This window comes from Balaenoptera physalus (genome assembly GCF_965194825.1).
Source record: "Balaenoptera physalus genome assembly, chromosome: 18".
In the NCBI taxonomy this organism is placed as follows: Eukaryota; Metazoa; Chordata; class Mammalia; order Artiodactyla; family Balaenopteridae; genus Balaenoptera; species Balaenoptera physalus.
In genome coordinates, this window is record NC_138899.1 from 8,293,351 (window position 1) to 8,316,018 (window position 22,668).

Consider the following 22,668-nt stretch of genomic DNA (forward strand, 5'->3'; position numbering starts at 1 on the left):
AAGAGTCTCCCTCTCCATCAAAACACAGCCAGAATGAGTTAAAAAACACTTGCCAGTACTAACAAATATTTTCATGTAGGAGAAGGGGCAGCAGATGTTGAGATGGGGAAGGGAGGAAAAGGAAAGTGAAAAATGGAAAAGCAATAGATTAAAAGATAGAAAGCCAGGCTCTAGACTGGCCTTAATAGAAGTCAATTACCTCCCCCTTTATCTTGTTGAGTGAAAATAAAAATATCTACAAGCACAATAACATTCCTATAACAAGGATTATAATCATGGCAGCAGCCTCAAAATCCCACCCTTTTCCTCTGAGGTCTCTGAAAATAAAAATCCACAGAAACAAAACATTACATAATTAAAAACCTGCACAGTGCAGTGGTTGGACATAGCGGGTTTTCCCAGCATCTTCATACATCACAGAGCCTTTATCAAGGTAACATTTGGATTTTACCAAATTAATTTCTTTTAGCCTTATCATTATAAATGAATGTGTCTACTCTCCAACCCTGCAAGCAGTAACAACAAACAGATGAACCTTTCAGATATTGCAAGAAACTGCTTTCTCACGAAGACAACGTGATATTTTGGAGAAAGCAGGATGTTTGCAACAAGAAAGCCTGGGTTCAAATATCTGCCCTCCCATTTAACTACTATGTTAGAGGAACAAGTCAGTAAAATCAATCTGGGTTTCAATTTTCCCATATTACAAAGATCCTTCAGAAGTTTGGATATCAGTTAAAATCCATGAAAATTCTTTAAGTGTAATGAGTTTTCATGCATGTCACTGTACTCTAAGTGTCCTAACATTAGGAATTGTGTCTTTTCATCCTTTCCAATGCACATAATAACACATAACTTAATTAGTAGATTAATTAATTAGGTGATGTCTGATCCTGTCATGGGCATTAGAATTGGCCCCAGAAGATTGTCAACCAAGTAGACCTAAACCCCAGGGTTCAAAGCCAAACCAAGAATGGCAGTTATCTAAAATGGAGCCACCAGTTAGTACAAACCCATGTCAGAGGGTGAGTGGAGATGGTCCAACAGCAGGTACTAAATCTTTCATCTGGCCCCAGAGGACAGGGCAAGACCCAAAACTCGAGGCCATGCCCAAACATCTAGGAGTGAACAGCACAGGCATGTAGAGGAGGGAAGAACAAGGAAACAGGACCAGAGACGTCACAAACTATGCCCAGGGGACCCTCATTCCAGGTGGTACAACACCCCAAGACTTGTGTGATTCAACCTGAGTTAAAGTCCCAGGATCAGGGCAGATGGCTGGCTAATTTTTACTTACCATTATTTGAAGGAGTGAACCTAGTATATTTGAAAGAACTTGGGTGGGTTTTCAGCCAGACAGAACCAAGTTCAAATCCCATTCTGCAGTTTACTAGCCTTATGACTTCATGTAGGGCACCTAACCCTTGAGAATATCAATTTCCCATCTCCCCATAAAATTAGGATAATAATACCCTCCCTAATCCCCATAAAATTAGGATAATAATACCCTCCTCACAGTGCTTTTGTGGAAGTTAAATAAAATCAGCAGTCATGAAGGGTCTGAAACAATACGTGGCAAACACTCAACAAAAGTTAACTTCCTCTTCCGGCTGTAATTTCTTGACTTCTCTCTTGGCTACATTTTTATTAGCAATTTATTATCCTTATAAAGTTTTTAGTCAGTAAGTTCTTATTGAAAAAGAAAAATTAGACTTTAATTTTCTTTTAGCCTTACTTCAATATCTGATTCTAACATGAACCACACCACCCAGAACCTCTGATTCCATTCATAAGAAGGCAGCAGTAGGATGCTGGAAAAACATTGACTAGAATCCTCGGCAGTAGACTCTTCAATAAAAGCAAACAACCTGCCTCACGCTGACTAAATAGGCCTCGATACCTATGCCATAAAATAGAAGGTTCCCTATGAACTAAAATTAAAGAAGAATTTTTTTTTTCAGAATGTGAAATCTTAAGATTGGCCTTTACAGGTGAAATACAAAGAAATCATAAGTTGATAAATACGTGTTAATTTATTAATTTATTCAGCACATATTTATTGAGCTCATATTGTATACTGGGCATTCGGTTAAAAGTTCAGGACACAACATTGGAACAGACAGACTTTGTGCTGCCCTCAAAAAGCTTATAGGCTATTTATCAGGATAGCCTGCATAATAAATGAACTTTTAAAGTTTCAGTAATTTCACAAGACCAAGATGTATTTCTCAGTCAGTTAGTAGCTAGCAGTTCTCTGTGCTTGGCAGCCCTCCTTCCAGTGGTTAACACGTGTATCCAAGTTCCTTCCATCTTTTTGTGCCATCATCTTAAACACGTGGCCTCCAGGGTCTTTAAAGAAGGAGAAACGATAATTTCCAAAATATAAAAACAGCTTATACAACTCAACAACAACAAAACAACCCAACTGAAAAATGGGCAGAAGACCTAAATAGACATTTCTCCAAAGAAGACATAGAGATGGCCAATAGGTACATGAAAAGATACTCAACATTGCTAATTATTAGAGAAATGCAAATCAAAACTACAGTGAGGTACCACTTCATACTGGTCAGAATGACCATCATTAAGAAGTCTTCAAATAATAAATGCTGAAGAGGGTATGGAGAAAAAGGAACCCTCATACACTGTTGGTGGCAATGTAAGTTGGTGCAGCCACTATGGAAAACAGTATGGAGGTTCCTCAAAGAACTAAAAATAGAATTACCATATGATCCGGCAATCCCACTCATGGGCATATATCCAGACAAAACTCTAAATTAAAAAAGATACATGCACCCTTATGTTCATGGCAGCACTATTTACAATAGCCAAGACATGGAAACAACCTAAATGTCCATCGACAGATGAATGGATAAAAAAAAGTGGTATATATATACAATGGAATACTACTCAGCCATTAAAAAGAACGAAACGGTGCCATTTGCAGCAACATGGAAGGACCCAGAGCTTATCATACTAAGTGAAGTAAGTCAGAAAAAGAAGGAAAAGTACTATATGATATCACTTATATGTGGAATCTAAAATACGACACAACTGAACCTATCTACAAAACTGAAACAGACTCACAGACATAGAGAATAGACTGTGGTTGCCAAGGGGTGGGGGAATGGGGTAGGTGGAGTGGGAGTTTGGGGTTAGGAGATGCAAACTAGTATATATAGAATGAATAAACAACAAGGTCCTACTGTATAGCACAGGGAACTATATTCAATATCCTGTGATAAACCATAATGGATAAGAATATAGAAAAGAATGTATATATGTATAACTGAATCACTTTGCTGTACAGCAGAAATTAACACACCATTGTAAATCAACTACTATATTTCAATTTATAAAAAATAGAGAGAAAGCGAGAGAGAAGTGAGTAGGTAATCGATAGCCCAGCCTGGAAGTGGATTACAACACATTACCCACGTTCCACTGGCCGAACCCAATCACGGGGCTCCAACTTCATGGCAAGCAATGCTGAGGATGTAGTTTTCCTATATGCCCAAGAAGAAAAATTTACAGTGGGATTCAGTGAATATATAAAATGACCTCTGGCATATCTACTGTTTGCAAACTGCTGTCCTGGGGAGTAAGAGAAACAGATGCATTCCCTCCCCCAAGGCCCTTCCAGGAGCTTACAATCTAGTGAATGATGACAAATATATACATGGATAACTGATCAGAGATAGATTGGACATATGATATTACAGAGGGTCTGAGCTCTGGAAATACTGAGCTCCTGAAGCATATGCAGGGGGAAAAAATGCAGTGAAGAAAGGGATGAGCTTTTACAAGGAAATGTGAGGGAAAGAGTTCCAGGTGGAGAAGGAGTTTGAGAAGAGGAAATGTTTGAGCGACAGCGGGGGGCCCAGCGTGGCTGGCGTGTAACTCATGAGACACATGATGAGCTTGAAAAGGGAGGGAGCAGGGGTTTGAATGTCACGGCTTAGAGTTTGAAATGATCCCTGTGTACAGCAGGTAGAAGGAGCAGAAGTTTGTTTGGAGAATGCAGTCAAGAGGCCCTGAGGTTCTAAACTGAGGACCTTCCCAGGCCGCTCCTTGATTCCATGCCCCTTGGAAGCAAGTACCATGTCTTCGTCAACTCCTTTTCTTTTTAATTTTGTTTTTAATTCACTTCCCTGCCTACCCAGGGCATAGAGGGCTCACTTGGTCGGTGTTGATTGACAGAACAGCTGCTCAAATAAATGTATGAATAGAACCCTTCTGACAAGAGCGAACACCACAAGGACGCTGATAACTGCCCCATACGTAGGGGATCCACGTACAAAAGTTGAGGAAAGAAACAAGTAGCAAATGATGGATCGTGTGCGCCATTTTAGAGCTGAGACCACACATCACTTGTTCAGCAAGAAAAGAGTATGATTCATAGGCCAAGGCCCAAGAAATGAAGGAACAGAAAAGCTGGCCTTCCATTTTGGGTCTCTCCAGGCCCCCGGCAGCAGGGAGGGCCTTCACCCTGGTTTCTGGGACAGCCGAATTCTCAGCTGCCTCCACCGATTTCCAGCCCATTGGCCTCAGACAAGCCAGCTGCCCGTTCCATTTCTTCATCCAGACACACTGATGTTGCCAGCTACCTCCCCCAGATTTTAAGGAGGTAAAAGGAGATGGATGTCAAAGCCCTTTGAAAAGATGAAAGTCCTAAATAATATATAAAGTACCCATTTTAATGGAAAGTATGGTCTTCAGGTAGAAAGCGCAAGAGATGGAAGCAGGACACTGGTTAAAAGAGGAATGAAATCGAAAGCTTTTTTTCCACCACCATGCTTGGCCCGTCCGCAGTGTAGGCTTCAAGTGCCAGCTGATTTGGACAGAAAGCATCCCCGTCGGCAATAAAACCAGTTTCAGACCCAAAGCAGCTTCTGCCTTGGGCTTTGCACTGGTGATTAGCTTCTCTTGTTCAGCACCCGAGGGGTTGGCTCTTACCATACTGTAGGGCAACTTAATTAAAGAATCAGATAAACAATGCAATGCCTCCCTCTCTGAATCAAGCCAAAGTGTCATGAAAAATAAAACAATTAAGCAGAAACAAAGGCCCCGATAAAGTATTCAAGCAGAACAAGTTTATACAAAAACTTAATGAGGGTTTATTATTACAAATCAAAAGGCCAAGAGGCAGCACGCCAAGCTCTCCATGGCTACCTGTATCAGGCTCACCTATAATGCAACAGCGCCGAGGGGAAAATGAACAATTATGCTGAAACCACACTATGCCACGCATGTGTCCTGCGTTGAACTTTCCCGGGAGCTTTGATGATAGGCTACATCTCTTTTAAGCCTTCCAGCAACCTCTCTGAAATAGGTATTAGCTTCATTTTTCAGATAATGAAACAAAGCCTTGGGGAGTTCATGTGGCTTGCCCAAGTTCATAGAATTATGAAGTATCAACCAGAACTAAAACCTAGAGAGCTCACCTCAAAACACCATCCTGTACTGGGGTTGTAGGTCGACCTCCCTACCCTCCTCCTCTTCCCTGATTTGTGCCCACACTGGACCTTAAGTGGCCTCAGTGATGCATTCCATTTCTCTAACTCATCTTTGAGGCTAAAATTTTGAGATGAGAAGAAGGAGATGAAGTATGGAAATACTGTGACCTGTCAGAAGGCAGAATCCCACCCTTTGTAGTTTGAACCAATTAGTGATTCTTATAGAGAAAAGTTCAGAATGGATAGCACATGCTATTAAGCAATATTTCTGGGCAAGCAAGGTTTTTAAATATGCTGCCAGGTGGGGTTGCCCACTCCTCCTATTGAACCATCACCAACTTTGTGTCTGACTCTGAGGCTCCTTCCTCTATTCTGAGTATTGCTGATATGGAGGGATTTGGTCAATGATAATGGATGCTTATGAAGGTGAAAATCAATAAATACCAATGTCAAAGGTATTATAATTCGTGAGCTTAGAAAATGCCCTGTGTCCTGAGTTCTGTTGTTGTTCTTGTTGTTTTGCATTAGAGGAAATGGAGAAGAAATGTCAGATCTAAGACACTGAACTCTTAAAAAAAAAAGGCAGAATTTGAAGATAGAGATAGGTTAACAGTGAAGAATAAATCCTGTAGATGTGGACACCCACATCAGCCAGGACCTGAGCCTCATAACCAGGAGAACAGGGTTGTTGATGGCAATAAATGGGAGCACTGGAGTCAACGTATAGCTGAAGTGGAGATGACCCAGAGTTTTCTGGAAACATGTAATTGTGAGAGTCTTGACATGTCGGTGGTAACTGACATGACAAAGAGAGTAAAGGTGAAGTCAGAAAAAGTAAGAAAGGGTCAAGTTTAGACTCAGAGAGAAAACGTGAATGATCCGTGGGCAAAGAAGAAAAAATAATGAAGGGTAACAGGATAAAACAACTAAAGAAATGAAGAAACAAATCCAAACCAAGAACCTTTATTGTAAAACCTAAATCAGTCAGGATCCCATCAGGAAATGAATGGTACACTCACACTGGGAGAAGGGTTTATTAAACCCTTCAAGGAGGGTTTATTAAAGCAGCTCTTACAAACAGGGAGGCAAGGCATTGGGAGACCACACGAGAAACTGCAGAATCCCAAGACTAGAATGAACTGAGCAGCTGTCCCCACCCCACGGTCTGAAGGGCTGTGAGCAGAGAATAATGACCAGATCCTAGAAGGTGAGACTTACAGAGGGAGAACCAACTTGGTGGGGCTGTGAATTTGATTAAGGGGCACACCAACTTGAGGTTACCCTGCAGGGAGGGTTCTGGGGACTCAAGACCCCAACCACACCCCCTATTCCTCCCCTCCCGTATCTCTTCCTGGGGCTCCCCATTGGACAAATCCAACCAGAACAAGACAGTGAGGGTGCCATTGGGGTAATTCACGCAAGTCAATCACAGAGCTGAGAGAAAGGGGGAAAGGTACAAATGGAAGGTGCCCAGCTTAGAAGCCAACAGGACAAGAATCAATGCCTCTGATCCAGAGTCTAATCTTGGTACAGAGAACCAGTCTCCAGCTATGACATCTGAGTGCCAAGGAGAACATGGAAGGACTAACTACATTTCAAAGCTCTGTGTGAAACTGATGTCACTTAGCAATCATCTACTCCTCAAAACAAATACACGTCGTTTACTTTTAGAGTCGGATATAAAGAATATTAACACCCAGAATAGACTTTAATGAATCTGTTAAGGAAAACAGCAAAATATCACCCCGCAAAAATTCAACTCCTTAATTAGTAGTCACAACAAAAGCCCTAACACGTTTTCGCCACCACGAATTACAGAGACCTCACTCGGCCAGACTGAAAAGTCAGGCTCTCGGCTGTCAGGCCTCCCAGCTGCAGGATCAGCTGCGCTCTGGGCAGCCGGTCTATGTTCGCTGCACTAACTCATTAATAGCCTCTCTATCTAAACATTGAACTTGCCCAGGCCATCTCGTGTAGTCAATTGAGAGTTCTCTTTGGAACATGGCATGCCGAGGTTTAGAAAAGAAGCACCAGCATTTTTTTTTTAACATGCCCAAGAATTACGGGTGCCATAATTGCTGTCCCACGTGGTCACCATTTAAAGTTTCCAATGATCCCGCACCTCTCGTTTATTAAAGACTATTTGACTTAGAATGTAATAATTAAAAAAAAATGTTTTTCTACTTATGGCATCAGTTATGCAGGTTGGCTTTACTGGCGGGGGGAAACAGAAAGTAATGAGACATCATCAGTATTCTTTGAATTTCTAACTTTAATTCACAGGTACCGTGATAGTATAACTTATTATTGGGTACCTGAGGTTGATGAATCCTCCACAGGCTGTCAGTAATTATTCTCGAGTATCTATTAGGAGGACACAGAAAATTGCTCTTATGTGCTGACTCAGAAGTGTGTGTGAGCCCTCTGCCACCCTCCCTTTTCCTTCTCCAGGCTCTGAGATTTCACCATGATCTATCTGAGCTGATTCGCTCACAAAAGTTCTATTAAATTTCAAATTATCTCATCACACTACTGATGGTATATTAAGATATAAATAAAAGGAAATAGCGACATGATTTATTGGGTACATGTCACCCCATAGGAAGAAAATGCGAAATGAAACCCCAGGATGATATAAGTAGCAGCTCCAATGAAAAATATTTGAGGGGATTTCTGTTCTATCTCATCTCATGAGGCCTCAAATGTAAGTTTTGGTGGAACATGAGAGACCCAAGCACAGGACAGCTGTCCCTGTGACCTCGTCAAAGTCTGGACCCTTCGGATGCAAGTGAATGCAACGCAAGTGGTTCTGGACAAAGCAAAAAGGGAAGTGATTGGATGTCGTAACTGAGACGTTGGGGCTTCAGGAACGGCAGAAACTCACATGAATCATGGCATCCGTTGCCCTCCCCACGTTCAAGGTGACTTGTTCCCCGTGTATTGGTCTTGTTCTCACTTGTCGCAGTTCTGTCTTTCCTTGAGGGGTGAGGAGGAGAGGCCTGGGTGACCTCGGGTGTGGTCGTCTGAGCTCAGGGCCTGGGGTGGGGACAGAGGATGAGCCCATAGGCCAGGTCCTCCAAGGAAGGTGGTGTTGTCTCCAGGAGAAGAGCAGGAAGGAACCCTGGGGGACAAGATCAGGAAATGTCCCTAGGGATTCTAACCCCAGAGGCCCTGAAGCCTCCCCTCCGGACAGAGGCATTGGATTTCTTTGGGGCCCCAGGGAGATGGAGAAGGGGTCCTGAGCAGATGCACCGAGAGTTGTGAGGCTTTGTGTCTTCAACAAAAGAAGTTACATTTATATGTGGAATCTAAAAAAATGGTACAAATGAACTTATTTACAAAACATAAATAGAGTCACAGATGTAGAAAACAAATTTAAGGTTACCAAGGGGGAAGGGGTGGGGAGGGATAACTTGGGAGATTGGGATTGATATATACGCACTACTATATATAAAATAGATAACAAATAAGAACCTACTGTATAGCACAGGGAAATCTACTCAATACTCTATAATGACCTATATGGGAAAAGGATCTAAAAAAGAGTGGATATATGTATAACTGATTCACTTTGCTGTACAGCAGAAACTAACACAGCACTGTAAATCAACTATACCTCAATAAAAATTAATTTAAGGGTCTTCCCTGGTGGCGTAGTGGTTGAGAATCTGCCTGCCAATGCAGGGGACACGGGTTCGAGCCCTGGTCTGGGAAGATCCCACATGCCGCAGAGCAACAAAGCCCGTGAGCCACAACTACTGAGCCTGCGCATCTGGAGCCTGTGCTCCGCGACAAGAGAGGCCATGATAGTGAGAGGCCCGCACACCGCGATGAAGAGTGGCCTCCGCTTGCCACAACTAGAGGAAGCCCTCGCACAGAAACGAAGACCCAACACAGCCAAAAATAAATAAATAAAAATTAAAAAAAAAAATTAATTAAAAAAAAAAAAGGTTACTTGTTATGTTGTTCCTTCCTCTTCAATCCCAGAAGAGAAAACAAAGATCTGAGGCCTGGAAACAGCGGAGGCTGATGGAACATCCCCGAGGCTGGAAACCTGGGGAAGAGGACCGACTCCTTTCAAGGGTCGTTTCTTCTGCTCACTAAAAACAAATTAAACAAACAGCCACCAGAACAAACAAACCTCATTTTCTTTTAGATTCTATAGCCTTTTAATAAAAATTCAAAATCCACTGGGAGCCTCTATGTAGTCCTTTAGCAAGTAAGGTGCAAGCGCAGAGGATGTTTTCATTGGAATAGATGGTGCTCCACGCTGATCTGTGGGGCTTTTCTTAAATGATTAACCTTTTTTCGTGTTGACATGCTGACTGTGTATTTAAGAAGTAGTATCTGATGAGTCTCCCCTTCAGAGCTGATGTAAGAGGCACCGTGGCTTCTCCATCCTACGCAGGGGAGAAAATTAGACACCTCTCTGTAGCCCTCTCCCACTCCAGCTGCATTCACCCACCAAAAGTTTTCTGAGAGGGCAGGAGTTTTCCCCTAAAAGTATTTTTAAATTTTTTTTCCTAAAAACAAACGCCTTCCAAAATCTGGGGAAATAGAGTCACAACCATCAGTAAATTCTGATACAAGGAGAAGTGTGTACATGGGCGACCATATGACACAGAAGCTCAGAGGACAGGGCAGCAAACTCTGCCCTGCAGATCGATGAGGGCTCCAGAAAAGGCTCTATTTATGCTGTGTGTCTTCAAGGACAAATAGGACTTTGCCAAGCAGCCAAGGGGAGGGTGGCAGGGATGGAGGGGGATTGAGGTCCTCCAGGCAGACAGATCTATATGGGAAAGAGCATGGAAACAGGAGAGACCACAGAGTGGAAGTTAAGATATGAGCACCGGGTGCTGATAGAAAGTATTGGGAGCCTGTGCTGGCTGGTAAAAATCTCTGTATCCCAAGTGCATTAGTCTCCCAGGATGGCCATGACAAAGCACCACAAACTAAGTGGCTTAAAGCAACAGAAATTTATTCTCCCATGGTCCTGGAGGCTAGAAATCTGAAATCAAGGTGTTGTCTGGATTGGTTCCTACTAGAGGCTCTGAGAGAGAAACTATTCCAGGCTTCTCTCCTGTCTTCCAGTGTTTGCCAGGCATCCTGGATTCTCCTTGGTTTGTAGCTGTATCCCTCCAATCTCTACCTCTGTTTTCACATAGGCTTCTCTCCTCTGTGTTTATCTCTGCGTCTCTTCTCTCCTCATAAGGACACCAGCCACATTGAATTAGGGCTCACTCGACTCCAGTATGACTTCATCTTATCTTACATCTTCATGACATCTGCACAGACTTAGTTCCAAATAAGGTCACATTCGTAGGTGCCATACTTTTTATGTGGACAATTCAACTCACAACGCCAAGGTAACTGGTGTCAAAGAAAAATTGCATGGACAAGTTAGACAGGTAAGGAAGGCTTTATTCAAGATTTTGCAATGCAGAGGAGATCAAGACCATTGAAATAGGTGGGAGAGATCAAACTCAGCTCCATGGAAACACAAAGGATGTGTTTTTAAGCACAGGAGTTAGCTGGTGGAAAAGTACTGAAGAACATTATTGGGGAGTTTGGTCAATGTGGTGAGGCATCTGTGTTGGCTGATTGCTGCTGATGGAACTTAGGCTCCTATCCTCCCACAGAGACCAGCAGATGCGGCACTAGCTTTCTTGATAGTTGCTTTTCAAAGGGATGGCCCCCAGGTCCTTGAGAAAGACATTGCTGGGTTGTAGAAGATTTACAGCCCAAAGGGGCAGAGAAAGAATCAACAACTGCAAATGTCTAAAGGAAATGCTCTAAGAAAAGGGGGGTCAGGGCCTGTAGTCAGGAAGAAACAAGCTAAGGAGAACATTAAGGCAATCTTGGTCACTGGTTAGTCCCAGAGGTCAGAGCTTCAATGATGTGCAACGGTTACAGGCGTGTCTGGGTACGGAGCCCCTCCGCCCAACAGCCTCAGACTTTGAGGAGCACTTTCCATGCATTTCGGCGTGCTCTGACATGAAGGTCTTTATGTAGCTGCTGGAATTTGCAAGAAATTTGAAAGAAATTCTAAAGACCGGGTGAAGGATAGTTCATAAGGAGACAGGAATGAAGGCAAAACAGCTAATTATGAGGAGCTGGAATATCCAAAAGCAGCATTAGAGGAGACGAGAGAAGAGGTTAGAAGCATTTTTAATGTGTCTGAAATAGTCTCAGAAACTGAGGTTGATTTGATGCAGTGTCTTGTGGTCTCGAACTGTTCTGGGGACAAAAGGCCTGTCACTTTCCAGTTCTTTGAGGTGTTTGGAAAGATGCCTTGCGAAGTGTCCATCCATAGCTTGTAAACCGCAATCACCTTTCCCTTCCACTGTCCTCGTGCAGAGCAAGAGACGGAGGAAGAGGGGCTGGGAAAAGGAAACGAAAGATTGTCGTCTGTTCCTAAATGACAATCTGAGTGGCTGTCTTTCCAAATTAAAGAGCAGCACATGGGCTTCCCTGGTGGCGCAGTGGTTGAGAGTCTGCCTGCCAATGCAGGGGACACGGGTTCGAGCCCTGGTCTGGGAAGATCCCACATGCCGCGGAGCAACTAGGCCCGTGAGCCACAACTACTGAGCCTGCGCGTCTGGAGCCTGTGCTCCGCAACAAGAGAGGCCGCGATAATGAGAGGCCCGCGCACCGCGATGAAGAGTGGCCCCCGCTTGCCGCAACTAGAGAAAGCCCTAGCACAGAAACGAAGACCCAACATAGCAATCAATCAATCAATCAATCAATCAATCAATCAATCTTTAAAAAAAAAAAAAAGAGCAGCACACACTCAAAGACGTCTTCAGCAGCTTTCGATAAACTCAGGATGCACCAGGGACCATGCGTTCGTGATCACATGTTGTCTTTGGTCCATAGATTTTAATCTTCCTCAACTTAAAAAAAAAAAGGTGATGCAGTAAGCCTTGCAAAGAGGTCCACCGGGACCTGAATGAATAAAACAACCCTCTTGTCCTTTCCTGCTTGAAAAGAATTCTACTGGTAAGTAGCATAGAAAGTCTACAGGTATCAAGCTGGGCAATGTTCAATTGTAACCAGTGTATTTCTAGGGAGGGCTAAGGCTTTCAGTGAAGGGTTAGCAAACTTTTACAGGGAAGGGCCATAGCATAAACATTTTTGGCCTTGCAGGCCCCATGGCCTCTGTGGCCACTACTCAGCTCTGTAGTTGTAACACAAAAGTAGCCGTAGTCACTGTGACAATGAATGGAGATGACTCTGTTCCAATCAGACTGACTCAATGACACGGAATCTTGACTTTCATATGCAGTATTATCTTTCTTTTGATTTGTTTTCCAATCATGTAAAAATGTAAAATCTGTTCTGAGCTTGCAAGCTGTACAAAACAGGCAATGGGCCAGATTTGGCCCGCAGGCTGGAGATTTAGACCCCTGGCAAAATGAAAAAAGAATGGCAAACCCCACATAAGCCCAGCGTATCTCATTTTCTTGCTTTTCATCCAAACGTGAGCCAGTCATAGGGACAATGTCCCAGCACCCACGCTTACAACAAGAGAAAGAGAGGCAGATCCTAAGTTGCTTTACCGGTGTCCCAGCCCCATAAGTGCCTAATACTACACAGAAGCAATCATTAACCAACATGCTCGCCACGTGTTTACTGAAGGCCTGCTCTGGGCCAGGCGTGCACGAGACACTAAGCCTACTGACAGCACAGACCCAAACCCTTGGCCTCATGGAGTCCTCCCCACACTGTTGTCCTTTAACCTAAGAGAGCGTTAGATTCACCGATGAGGCTCTCAAAATTACAGAGAGTGGATATTTCTCAGAACGCCCCCAGATCAATTAAACCACCATCTCTGAGGTGGGGGCACAGCCATCCTTCGCTGCCAAATCGATTGGCTTTTGAAACCTTCCGCTGCCCACACGGCAGCCTCGGGAGTGGATTTAATTGCTTTGGGGTGGGCCTGGGCACAGGTAGTTTTTAAAGCTCTCCGGGTGATGGTAAAGTGCAGGCAGGATTGTGAACACCAGCCTAGAGCTTCTAAGGAAGCAGGTTTGTTGCATGAGACTCGTGGGGCCCATCAGTCACACCAACACCTGAAAGCAGCTTGCGGAGGAGCTCCCCAAGCCCTGCCCACACCCCCAGCCTGCTGGTGACTTCACGTGAATGGGACCAGAGTGTTCTAGCCTCGGTCAGTCCCTCAGCTCCTCAGACCCTCTGTACCCAGGTTCAAGTCCCTGACCTTTTCACCTTGAGGTCCAGTTTTCTCAACTACTTCCCTTACTCCACAAGGTCATAGCTCAGCTTCTCCTTTCTCCCCAAAATATAGCCTTGAAAACATAGCCTTCTTACTGCTAAGATCTGTGCAGAGCAGTGGTTCTCAAAGGATAGCTCTTGATCCGGCAGCGTCAGGGTCACCTGGCACCTGATTAGAAATGCATATTCTTATCCCCATCCCAGACCTACGAACCAGGAACTCTGAGAGTGGGTCCCAGCAACCTGGTTTTTCTGTTTGTTTTTGTTTTTGTTTTGAAGTATAGTTAATTTAGTTAGTTTCAGGTGTACATCAAAGTGATTCAGTTATACATATATATCTATATTCTTTTTCAGATTCTTTTCCATTATTATAGGTTATTATAGCATATTGAGTAGAGGTCCCTGTGCTGTACAGTAGGTCCTTGTTGTTTACCCATTTTATGTGTAGTAGAGTGTATATGTTCATCCCAAACTCCTAATTTGTCTCCACCCCACCTCTGCTATCCCCTTTGGTGACCATAAGTTTGTTTTCTATGTCTGTGAGTCTATTTCTGTTCTGTAAATAAGTTCATTTGTATCATATTTTAGATTCCACATATAAGTGATATCATAGGGTATTTGTCTTTCTCTTTCTGACTTACTTCACTTAGTATGATAATCTCTAGGTCCATCCATGTTGCTGCAAATGGCAGAATTTCATTCTTTTTATGGCTGAGTAGTATTCCATTGTATATATGTGCCACATCTTCTTTATCCATTCATCTGTTGATGGACACTTAGGTTGCTTCCATGTCCTGGCTATTGTGAATAGTGCTGCTATGAACATAGAGGTGCATGGATCTTTTTGAATTAGAGTTTTTTAACAATCCCTCCAGGTGAGTCTGAAGCACATTTGAGTTTGGAGAACCAATGGCACAGAGAAGTGAAGAGTATAGTGAATTTGAAGATGTCACTAAATCAATTAGCAGTTGTTGGAAAAAAATAAGCAGTGGACTAAAGTTTGGGGAGATAAGTGTTTCGGAATTTCAGCCTTTGATCCCTTAGAACACTCAGACTCTAACTTGAAAGATGGTAGAACTCTTTCAGACTTGAATCCTTCCACTTGCAACACCATGGATGAACCTGGAGAACATTATGCTGAGTGCAATAAGCCAGACACAGAATGACACTCACAGAATGACTTATAGGGGGAATCTAAAACGGTCAATCTCATAGTAACAGAGAGTAGAATGGTTGTTACCAGGGGCTGAGAGGTGAGGAAAATGGGCTGATGGTCAAAGGGCACAAACATTCAATTATAAGATAAATAAGTTCTAGAGACATAATGAACATCACGGTGATTATAGTTAACAATACTGTACAGTCTACTTGAAATTCGCTAAGAGAATAAATCTCAAGTATTATCACCACACACACACACACACACACACACACACACACACACACACAATGGTAACTATGTGAAGTGATGGGTATGCTAATTAGCTTGATTGTGGTGATCTTTCCACAATGTATACATGTATCGAAACACCAGGCTGTACATCTTAAATATATACAATTTTTATTTGTCAATTATACCTCAACAGAGCTGGGAGGAAAAAATAATGGAGCTCTTTCAGCTAAAAACTGCAGCTCTTGGGGATTATATCTCCAGACTTAGAATATTCTCTTAAATTAGATTACATAAAACATATCACAAGAACACTTCCAGCATTTCTAGGTCACCAGCATAGAACTTAATTGAAGAATGGAAGACAGAGCCATCTCTTGCTTGTTGGAAAATTAAAACTCCTGTGAGAGGGTTTGGGGTGGCAGGTGGAATGGGAATTGGGCCATGATATCACATATAAAGCTTCAGAGAGTTTGGCCAGCAAGGAGCTAGTAAACTGAAGGGTAACCCACCCGCCACTCTAGGTTGGGCCTATCTGATCCTGGTGTTTGGATATGCTGTTTTCAGAAGCTTGGTTAAATTTGTTTTCATTGCCCACATGTCACCAAATATGAAGGCTTGAGAGGGACATAAGGATAAGGGGTCTACATAGCCATTGTCAGTGATAAACAATGCCAGATGCTAGCTCAAGTGGTAAGGATGGATTTTAATCAGTAATATAGTGTTGCACTAGGGAAGAGAGTCCAGTGTGAACGCAACTCAAATTCAATTTGTACAGAGGAGATGGGGCATTTTAAAGGGAGAAGGAAATTAGGGAGAGGGAACCGTAGGGGTTTGAGAAGAGTGAGGGAAGTGAACAATGGCAGGGCGGGCAAGGGGGCTTCGCCCATGTGAGAACCACCTGGGTTAGGCCCCTACCCTCCCACAGAGGCCGGGACACAGCGACCCTGCCTTCTGGTGCTCAAACGAGGTCACCTATCTGTGCATTTGGGGACATAGCAGGCCTATGTCAGTGTGTGCGTGTGTGTGTGTGTGCGGGCGAGAGAGAGAGAGAAAGAGAGAGAACAGTGCTAAAATTTCTCAAACTCCCCTGAGAAATGGTATCAGGGGAAAATAAACAGAGAAAAATTAAGAAGCCTCTCAATGACGTTTTTATCTCAGAGAAAGTGGGGCACCACCCACGGCTGCCTCTACCCAGGAGAGAACTTGTTTAGAAAATGCAGCTACATCATGAACCTTAGAAGGAAGGTTCACAGAGGCATATCCTTTTTAACTTCAGTGAGAGAAACACAGCATCAATATTCCAAACTGCTGCTCTAAATTTGTCAAAGAGACCAAAGAAATGGCAGAAGAGTTAAAGGCACGGCCATCTAAACACAACAGATGGTAGGAAGCCTCTCTCCTGGTGGGGTGGGGGGAATCTTGAAAAACAATCAGTGCCCAACAAATATTATTAAGTGGCAAAAGCAAGCGCAGTAAAATTCAGGTGGAAAATAGATTCTCAGCTGTAACCAAGCTAGGAAAACAAGACAGATAAGGGGCTGTAAGAGACTTCAGAGTATTATTAGAAGGGCAAGAAGAAAAAAAGCCCACGAACGCCGAAGGTATAGAGTGAAAAGGCGCCCCAGGCGTGTAATGAATGAAACGCAAGGAGAGGAAGAAAATACTTCACAGATTCTGACCCTCATCCTCTTGTTCCTATTAAATTTCAGTCGGAATCAAAGTTACACATGCAGAAGAACAGCAGGCTTAAGAAGATATAACATGAATAGATGTATAAAAATCATTTCTTACACAAGAAATTAAATTGAATCAAGATTCTCTTTAGTCTTTTTTCCTCTCATGTTCCGTCCAAGTTAGATTTAATCACCCCGTGAGCTCAGAGAAACCCATACATGTAAGGACATGAAGTCTGACAATTGCTCAAGACACCACCACCTACGAGGCTCGAGGCTGCTGCAAGTGAAAGCCAGTGAGCCCCGGGGAAAACTTCCCCCAGATTCTGCAGTTACTAGGGGCAAAAGATGACCTCACAGCTGGTGCCTTGAACGTTTTCCTGACTCAGGGGAGGAAAATAGCTCCCAGGGAGCTGGCACGACCAGTAGGGGGGATACGGACGCTGATCAAAGGAACAGCTCGGCAAAGCCGTACACCGAGATGTCTGCGGAGTTCTGGAGGATGCGTGTAGACGGGTGGTTCCCAGCAGCGGTGCTCTGGTCCTGAGGCGACAGCTGGCAATGTGTGGAGACACTTTTGTCACACCGGGGGAGGGCGACAAAGACATTGAGTGACTAGGCATCCGACAATGCATGAGACAGGCCTCCGCAGCAGATCCATTCAGCCCCAAATGTCCCTAAGGCTGAGACGGAGAACCCATGGTGTAGACCAAGAAAGAAAAACGCTGCTGAAGAATGAAAAGCACTCAGCTTGTGGCAGAAGCATTCATGTTAAGTATCGGAGGATGCTGGAGAAACGGCCAGCCGAATCGGTAGCACAGTACGTGAACGTTAGTACGGGCAGGTATGCTCTGGGAGGAAAAGAAGACAGAGGCCTGGGAACAGGGTACATAAGAAGTCATACGATGTCCTCTGCGCCATACTTGTAAGTTGGACAGGGTTGCACTGGGCGTTTGAGATTTTATGAAGTAAGATATGCAAACACTGTAGAGTGAGGGGATTGGCCTGAACCCCTGTGGGAGTCACATAAGACAGGCTGCCATGCAGAAGACAGAGGCTAGTTGAATTAAAAACACTTCAGTGAGGTATCACCTCACACCAGTCAGAAAGGCCATCATTAAAAAGTCTACAAACAATAAATGCTGGGGAGGGTGTGGAGAAAAGGGAACCCTCTTGCACTGTTGGTGGGAATGTAGATTGGTGCAGCCACTATGGAGAACAGTATGGAGGTTTCTGAAAAACCCAAAAATATAGTTACCATATGATCTAGCAATCCCACTCCTGGGCATATATCTGGAGAAAACTATAATACATGCACCTCAATGTTCACTGCAGCACTGTTTACAATAGCCAAGACATGGGAGCAACCTAAGTGTCCATCCACAGAGGAATGGATAAAGATGTGGTACATATATACAATGGAATGCTACTCAGCCATAAAAATAATAATGAAATAATGTCATTTACAGCGACAGGGATGGACCTAGAGATTATCATACTAAGCGAAGTAAGCCAGACAGAGAAAGACAAGTATCATATGATATCACTTATATGTGGAATCTAAAAATATGATACAAGTGAACTTATATACAAAACAGAAATAGATTCACAGACATAGAAAGTACACTTATGGTTGCCAAAGGGAAGGGGTGGGTGATAAACTAGGAGTTTGGGATGAACACATACACACTACTATATATAAAACAGATAACCAACAAGGACCTACTGTATAGCACAGGGAACTATATTCAATATCTTGTAAGAACCTATAAAGGAAAAGAATCTGAAAATGAATATATGTGTGTATGTGTATATAACTGAAGCACTTTGCTGTACACCTGAAACTAACACAACATTGTAAATTAACTATACTTCAGTTTTAAAAATAGGTAAAAATAAAAGAGAATGACAGGAAATATTGGAAGATAAAAAGAAAGAAAGGAAAACGCCTCAGTGGCTACCCAGCTGCCAGATGGAAGGTTCGCAATCCCTCTGTCAATCGAGGGCAAGGTTGGGATCCTTAGGTTGCTGGTTTATAGGTTCTCAAAATAAAGCTATTTGCATGGTTGGAGGAGCAGTTTCTTCCAAGAAGAAGGCTGAAAGGGGGAAGTTTCTGAAAAGGTAGAATTCACCTGAATCTATTGATTCATCTAGATAGAGAACTAGAAATTGCAGCATCGTGATCCTATGAGTATCATATGAAAAGCTTCTTCCTAGATTCTTGATTTAAATATGGTACTTTTGGACCTTCTTCCTAACTCTCTGAGACCCTGCAGGCTTAAACGCTAACAATTCTGTGCAGGACGACTGATGACATCGGAATCCTTAGGGCCTGGGCTTCACCTGCCTCATGCTGACATGCCCTTAAAGAGCCGAACCCAACAGCAAATTTAATAAATCCCACACACTGTAGTATGTAGTCCAAATCTAGTGTGTCCCACTGGTGGATTTTGTTTTATCACGCTTTAAGCAGTCTCTCTGGAACTCTCTGAGTAACTATGTTTTTTTATTCTTTTTATTTTTAACAAATTCATGTTCACGGATCCACAGATGTTGTGATACCATCATAAATCCTTACAATACCAGGAGTGCCTTCAGAGATTTTATTTTTGGTTGCTCCCAGTATTCTCATCTACTTTGATGTGAAGCAAAGCCTTTACACAAAATTCAAAGGGCTACAACATTGAAAGGATTACAACGGCAAAATGTCAACAATTTTGCACAATGAACTGAGAACTGTTTCTGAAAACTGCTCTCTTTATCAAAGGAGCATACACGTCTAGTTATTCGGAATCTGTGCCAATCTTCTTACAATGCTGTCCTTAAGAGCGTGTAAAGGGCTTTTTGTTCCATTACAATGACCGAAACAATTTTAAAATAAAGTTGGAAATGACATTTCAATAAGTGAATTAAAAATGAAGGAGAGTGGCACCTAATTCATCATTTTTCCAAATTTATTTACCTGGATGTTCATTTGGATCAAACCACCAGAAAATGCCATATTGTCCCAGAGATACCCTAAAAATTTACACTAAAATAAAAATGGCTGCTTCAGAAATGTTTATATATATAATTTTTATTTTTGTCATATAATCTTTTCAATAACTGTAAAATTGTTACTTACTTTGGAGAATTCCTTAGTTTTCATCAAATGAGCATGAATGTCACTTCTTATAATCATTGATCTCAATTTTTTTTTAAAAATGAGTTCTAAGAAGTGCACATAAGTATGCCTTGGGAATCCAGTTTTCATTTCAGCTGACCAGACAAAACCTATGAAAAATTTAATGCTTGTGAAATCTAAAAAAATTCTGATTTTAAACAGGAAAATTATATCTACCTTATAACATACATTCAATAAATTTGAATATCATGTATTTAATATTCTATTTCAAATTTGCATATGATCCAAGTAATTAACAAAAGACCAACAATAGTTGGTCTAAAAACCACCTAAAAACACTTCAAATCTACCATATACTTTTATATAGAACTATTACTATATCATTTAAATATTAATTTTCACACAAATAAGTTCATATAAAAACAACTTAGGTCTGCAGGCCAATGGGTAAAAAGGTCTGCAGGCCAATGGGTAAAAAGTCAAAACTACAAAATACTAATTTCTATTTAGTACTGGTCTGAAGTTCTTGATTTTCCAAAAAGCAAAAGGAGAAAAAGTAAAGGAGGGAGAAAACCAAAATTCCAGAAGCACCCACCACGTTCCAGTCCTTTATGGACGGTCCTATACTTGGTCCTTTATATCAAGTTATTTCATTGCAAGAGTAATTGCATGGGATAGACTCTTATACATGAGAATAATCTAGGCATAGGTATCACTGTAACTTAGCCAATTTCTGACAGCTAAACTTGTAGTAAATACAATTTGGTTTTCCCCAGTGTCATGCCTTTTTGGTAATCTCACAATTTTCCAAAGACCTATAGGAAACAAACCTATTTAGTTTTATTTACTCCATCATTTTCAAATTCATTTGACCACAGAACCCTTTCATTTTCCTACAATTAGATGTTAAAGGAACAATGAACTATACCAGTCTTTCTGGTGTGGGTAAATTGAACATATTACTGGAAAATACAAACCATACAATATGTCAAGGACACTCAAAACAAGCACCTAGGAAGGAACCTTGATCTAGTATAATGCTGCATTTCACCTCTTGGCTTTTTAATGTTCTCAGACTCTCAACTTGTTTCAAACAATTCCCGATAACCTGTTATGGCTTAATTGGCTACCCTCTCTAGAAATGTTTTCAAATTAAGGAAGGGAATAGTGAGAATTCCCTCCTTTAACGCAAAGGTAAGATCTGCTGGAGGACTTACAGGGCTCCATTGGAGTAGCTAAGCTTTTCAGGTACACCTCAAAACCCAGCACCCCCAAGATTACCTGATCAGCGTATCTTCGGTCTTGGACACCCACATGACCCAACTGCATTTTTTTTTTTGATTTTGATTTTCATCTTTTTTTTTTTTTAACATCTTTATTGGAGTATAATTGCTTTACAATGGTGTGTTAGTTTCTGCTTTATAACAAAGTGAATCAGCTATACATATACATATATCCCCAATTACATCTTCATTCCCTCTTTAGAAAATGTGAATAACAAGATGCCACTTTCCACAGATGTATAGAAATGCTTAACAATTGAGGGAACAGTTTTTAACACAATTTGAGCTGTGCATACAAAGATGTAGAAGAAAAGATCTAAAAATGTAAGGTACTCCCATCTGGTAAAGTCATTGATTTCGGTTAAAGTATACGTTTCCATTTAAAAAGAAAATAGCATCAACAGTGAAATGTGCAACTTAGTAAATCCAAAACACATTCTATGAAAATGACTTTTTTTATTAAATCAGGAAGAAACTAAAAATGTCTTTGACTATGAGTTTGCTAAAGTATGGCATGGTTACCATAATTTCCACATTTAAACATGAAATAAATGTATGATTTTGGTTTGTCGAAGTGAATATTAGGAAGCCAGAGGCAATTTAAATTGAGATAATCTCCCATTTTCCTGTTATTGCATTGTCACAAAATGGTCAGCAGAATAAACAAGAATATGTTAACAGAATTTCAACTCTAATTTTGTCACAAAGCCCTGCATTAGTCGGGTGTTTTCCTCTGCATTATTCTCTGTGAAATACTGTGTTAAAATGTGACTTTGAAAAATTCAAGTCAAAGTTTTCAGAAACTACACGCATTCACAACTCTCCAAATATTTACTTACTTTGCTAAATTAAAAACATGCTGTTTTTCTAAAATAATTCAGTTACTCTAATACTTCTATTATGGGCCCAACCTCTGCTAAAGACACTGTAGGAGAACACACACACACAAAGTATATATACCATGGTCCCTGCCCTCACAGAACTTACAATTCAATTATGAATTAAAATAACAAGAATAGTAATGGTTGAACACGTCACTACAGCGTAGATCCTTGATGTTCATGACAAAGGCATTCATCTGGAGAGCCTCATGGATCCTAAAATATCAGGCTCTCCCTAAAGCCCTCCTGTGTTACAGAGATGGAGTAACACACCAGCTAAGTGACTCTGAGAAGTGAAACAGAAAGAGGAGAAATGATGAACGGTACCTTCATGAATGCCCAAGTCTACTTCAAATCGCTTGTAAAATTGTGTGATGCTGGCAGTAATGCTAATATAATTCAGAAAGTATGGATATGTACAATCATGTATTCGCAACGAATATTATTGCACACTTACTATGTATCTGGTAACTGTTCTTAGCATTGGAGATATAGCAGCGAATACAGGATACAAAGGCTATTCTCTCACGAAGCTGACATTCTAGTGGGAGAAGACAGAGAGTAAATCAATAAATACTGAATTTGTCAGGTTATGCTGTGAGTGCTGGGGGCAGAGGCACTGCTGG

General features: G+C 41.8%; 1 long non-coding RNA gene across 1 annotated transcript in view; it reads right to left on the minus strand.

Moving 5' to 3' along the window:
* Window positions 1–1,939: 1,939 nt before the first annotated feature.
* Window positions 1,940–22,668, minus strand: part of LOC309647404 — an 89,608-nt gene continuing 68,879 nt past the window's right edge. Inside the window, exon 3 of the long non-coding RNA XR_014256021.1 lies at window positions 1,940–22,583. This is a non-coding gene — a long non-coding RNA (uncharacterized lncRNA). The remainder of the gene's footprint in view (window positions 22,584–22,668) is intronic.